Raw genomic sequence first — 5000 nt, forward strand, 5'->3', positions numbered from 1 at the left:
CTGAACAGTTATTCCATTTTATATTTGTACTTCAATAAAGTTTGTTTTTATTGTCATGACCTTTATAGTGTTATATTGTACAGTCATTTTGTTACCATTTTACTTTGTAATAGGCGTTTTGCAGGTTATTATTAAAATACTAAATTGTTAATGTTATTCATTTCAGTGTGAAACTTTTCAAAGCAATGCCATTTCCATCAGCCGGCTTGAAAATCTTTATTTCAGACCTCGAATGCTTACCCTCAAGTCCTTCCATTATATAAAGTAAAGATTCATCTAAAGTTAGATTCCCTGAAGGAGAGTATATCTCTGTTCTGCAGGCTTGGGAAAGCTTCTCTTTTCGTAAGTAATCATATCTGTCTTCAGCTTCACTGGCAAAATACTTGAAACGCAATAGGTTATAAAGCATATCCTATTTACGATAACTGGGATAATGAGTCTCACCATATAATCATCTGTTGACCGTTAACTGATCACACTGGTCTTAGAAATATTCCCTTACCAACTTTGAAAACAATAAAACTTTTCATTTCAGATCTCGTTCTTTGCAACGTGAATTTAGCTTCATTTGAGTCCTGGTGAGAACATTGTTAACAAATATTTGTTTACATGAACATAAAGCAAAAAACTTAATTTAGGGAAACCTCACAAAAGGAATCAACCTCTGCATTCCGTAGAAAATGTGGCTTTTTCACCAATATATGTTTTGAAGCACTGATTTTTGTCCATCAACTCTTCAATGGACATCCATTAATCACTTGTATAACGTTTTCTTTGTTTATTCACACCACTGTTGGTACTTAGCAACTCCTCTCCCTCCTCCATACTGTCTGATTCATGATAGATATATGTATGTGTGTGTGTATATATATATATATATATATATATATATATATATATATATATACTATATCTATATATATATATATATATATATATATATATATATATATATATATATATACATACATACACACACACACACACACACATATATATATATATATATATATATATATATATATATATATATATATATATAAGTCATATCACATTTCCGTGATTCATATACATATATCGAGCTACAATGTCCTTTAATATCTAATTCGCTCTACCTCGGAATTAACTATCCATATATGCTTAACCGAAGGGGAATTTTTTCTCGATAATAGACTTGCCTGGACCAGGGCGCGAACCCATGGATCCCTTCAAACGTCAGTGACGTTCCTATTTGAAAGGAATCATTGGTTCGCCGCCCTGGTCCAGGCAAGTCAATTATCGAGAAAAAATTCCCCTTCGTTAAGCATATACGAAAATATATTAATTCCGAGGTAGAGTGAATTAGAAACTAAAGGACATTGTAGCTCGATATATATATATATATATATATATATATATATATATATATATATATATATATATATATATATATATATCTCCTTAGAAGACGGAGCTGCAGCTGTAGGTACATCTCATCAGGGGAACCATAGGGAAAGGCATCGTACTCAGGTACATTTATTTACCGACGTTTCACGACTTATTGTCGCATCTTCAAGGTTATAATTAAAGACGGCTGCACATTCTTGAGAACTTTCTGTTCAGAGATGTTCGAATCTGTTCTTTTGACCTTGACTATATATTTTAATGAGCCTTTTGCAGACGAAACACTGCTTAAATTTCTTGTGTAAGTTTGCTGAATTTATCCAGTATTCATTTTTTTTTTTACTTTTGAAGTTCTACACCATTGGTTGGTTCAGTGACTCATACTTTTCCCGTCTCGATGTCTCCATGTGGTCCCCGCGGATGGATTTCAGTTTAATCCCTTATTTTTGTTTATTGGCGGTGAGCTTCCTTTTTTTTTTTTCAAGCATAAGTTTGTGCTATTTGCGTAAAAGTTTTGTATCTACCTGTGTGTAGATCCCTAATACATTGTGATGTAAATCTAATATAATTTTTCTTTATATTTAGTATAGATATTTTTTCTTGATCATTTCTTGCCGAGGACCTGCGTGTTGGAATGTGGTTATTACAGTAAGAAAAATACAGTAAATCTAAATTTTCCTATTGTTGTTGTGTATTTAGTTCATCACAACCAGTTTTAGCAAGGCTTCTAAAGTTTTGTTTGAATTACAATTATGAAGACAAATCTTTTCATGACAAGGACAATAACATGAAGATTGTTGGAGTTAGTATGTGAACTCGAAGAAAATTTACTTCCAAAAAGTTTGTTAAAACTACTTAAATGGCATTAGATATTTTTTGAGTTTCAGTATATTTAACTTTCTAATGCTTTTTATACGTTTCAGGGAATGATGCTGCGATGAATATTCAAGACTGATTAAAAAAAAAAGAGAAAAAAAAAACTGCTGCTATCCCGAGAATCTTCAGAACTTCAATTTCCAATTTTTCCTTTTCCTCCACACCATCGGGGGCGGTGCCCCTGATCGGGTGAAGGCGCTCCTAAGGGCTTGCATAGTAGGCGCGTTGGCCTACTGTGAGAGTCCTTAGAGTTTTAGGTTTAAGTACTCTGTTGCAGATGAAACGTGAGTGTTAAAACTGGTACTACTGTCCAGTGATTTTTTAAAACTGATAATCTAGTAAATTCAGTAGATTACTGTCGTACTTAATGTTTCGTACAAATGCAATGGTTTGTATAAATCTGATGGTTTGTATAAAACTGGTCTATGAGTGACTGTTTAAACAGTTAACTTTCATTAGTAAGCCATATATTGTGCTTTTACGGTTACTGAATTTATTAGCTTAATCCACTCTGGTGTTAGTTACTTCTCGCCTCGCCCTAATACTGAGATTTTAAAAGTTGTTTGGAATATTAATTTGGTCAGTTTGTACAATGTAACTTTTGTATTTAGTTTAGGTCAGTTTGATCTTTATAGCAAACTGTAGAATGATTACTTGTGAATTAGAGTTTCTGGTTTTTCAAAGCTCCCATTTCATTTTTAGTTTTGGATCATGAAACCTATTAAAATCCATTGTTATACCTTTTTAGATATTTGGTACATGTTAGTATTTTGAAGGAGATTTGATGTTTTATGCATTTTGTAATTCGAAAAGATTTTGCATGAAAGAAAACTTACTAAATGAGCGACAGTGTACGTTAACTTTAATTTTTTTTTGTTCTTTGTATTAGGTTTTGCTTTTAATTAGTTTTAATCCAATGTTTTTCCTGTTACTTTTTATGACTTACAGGTGACCTTGTTCTGAGGGGTTTAAAATGGCGGACTGGAGGATTTGGACTAATTGTGTGATTAGTCCGTGAAATACTCCTTTTTTCATGTTACAAAAGCGAGGCTTTCCTAATTTCAGTTTTGAAGTCTGATAAAACAGGTTTTGAGAATAAATCCTATTTTGAAAATAAATCATTCTGTTACCATAGATTCATGACTAAGAAAAGATTCCAGTGTGTGCACCGCCCTGTAATTACCAATGTTTGTAACCACACAAAATTGGCCCTGATTGTCAAAAAAGGGTACATAAGATAATGAATGTTTTTTTTTTTAAGATCAAGGATATACGATTTTAAGATATTTGCCTTGGTAGTTCTAATTTGGATTAGTATTGTATATTAAATTGTTAACGAATATAAAGGAAATTAGCTGTGACTATATTTTGGAATTTCATCCCGTAGCATTCAGTGTTCTGATGGTAAAGAGGTTAGAAATCTGGTATGGCTTAAGTCTTGGCAATTGGCCGTTTGTGTGACCCTGACAAGACCTTAGATATGCGTTGGTTAACAAAAATGGGATTGGTAACCTGGGTAGTCCCTTGTACAATACAGCATCAATATAAGAAATAACTTAGAATCTCGAGTAAAAAGATGCCCTGCAGTAAGTGGTGGTTTTAGAAATGGTTAAACTGAGTTTGATGATAGGGTTTGCTTTGGCTGGATGTTTAGTGATAAGTGACCCAGGTTAGATCAATAATTATAATGCAGTTAGTGTAAATATATATTTAAGTTGTAAATGTAACTTTGGATAAAGGGTGAAAGTGTAATATTGGGGTTTTTAAAAAAACAAAAACTAATGCATTCAAAGATAATGCTAGTTTTAAATTGTCTAATTACAATCCAGCAATTAACGGGAATGTGAACTCAACACTGGTTATTGAAGAAAAGACGTTGAAACACTGTATTCAGGATATTTGGGAAAAATGTTTAGGAAATATAAAGATGTGCTTTCAAGCAGGTGATAATGGCAGGAAACGCCAAGGAACCAGCGATTGACGTAATTTTTTACGGATGGGATGAGCAATTAAAATAAGTGAGCGGTAAAGATTGCATACACCAATTGGTATTTCAGTTTCAAAAGATCAAAGTAAAGTTGCCTGAAATTTTTGTTAAAATGCCTAATTAATGCGCTACTGTGCATGGAGTTGTATGTCCGTTGTAAGGTAAATATGGTATTAACATTATTTGAGTTTGTAACAGCCCTGTGTGGCTTCTTGGTCGTTTTACCTTCCCTGTTGTTTTGTTTGTGTAGCACAGCAGCGAGTCAATACAACAGCTTGACAGGGACAGGTGTTGGTCGCCTGGTAGTCGCTGCAGATCGAATTGGAGATCGTTCTGAGTCGAGAGTGAGGTCATCAGCTGAATCTTCAATATGGAGTTGTTGATGAGAGCACCAGTTGAACCTTCAGTATGGAGTTGTTGCTAGGAGGATGGTTAAACCATAATCATCTTCGGAAGATTCGTCCTTGGAGCAATGGAGGTTGTGCTAGTGGATTTTGAACATTCATGTTATTTACGTGTTGAGCATTTGTGGCTCTAGTGTTGGGCCAGTATGTGGCCCTGATATTTTGAATATTCATCATTTTGATAGGTATTGAGCAGATGTATGGCTCTAGTGTAGGGCAAGTATGTCGCTCAGGTATTTTGATAGTGACAGTTTGGATTATGATATGGCTTATGCTGATTTTGGGCAATTGTATGGCCCAGGTTGACTATGTACATCTTTCATATCATTAATTTATTGCTGCTGTATTAT

At 33.7% G+C, this 5000-nt stretch overlaps 2 long non-coding RNA genes across 2 annotated transcripts in view; both read left to right on the forward strand.

The window, feature by feature from the left end:
• LOC135204731 (uncharacterized) overlaps positions 1 to 5000 on the forward strand; it is a 442014-nt gene that overhangs the window by 343911 nt on the left and 93103 nt on the right. The window lies entirely within an intron of this gene.
• Positions 1 to 5000, forward strand: part of LOC135204730 (uncharacterized) — a 96186-nt gene that overhangs the window by 91089 nt on the left and 97 nt on the right. The window contains exon 7 of the long non-coding RNA XR_010312316.1: positions 4408 to 5000. This exon is cut by the window's right edge and continues 97 nt beyond it. This is a non-coding gene — a long non-coding RNA (uncharacterized LOC135204730). The remainder of the gene's footprint in view (positions 1 to 4407) is intronic.

This window comes from Macrobrachium nipponense, chromosome 47, assembly GCF_015104395.2.
Source record: "Macrobrachium nipponense isolate FS-2020 chromosome 47, ASM1510439v2, whole genome shotgun sequence".
Classification (NCBI taxonomy): Eukaryota; Metazoa; Arthropoda; class Malacostraca; order Decapoda; family Palaemonidae; genus Macrobrachium; species Macrobrachium nipponense.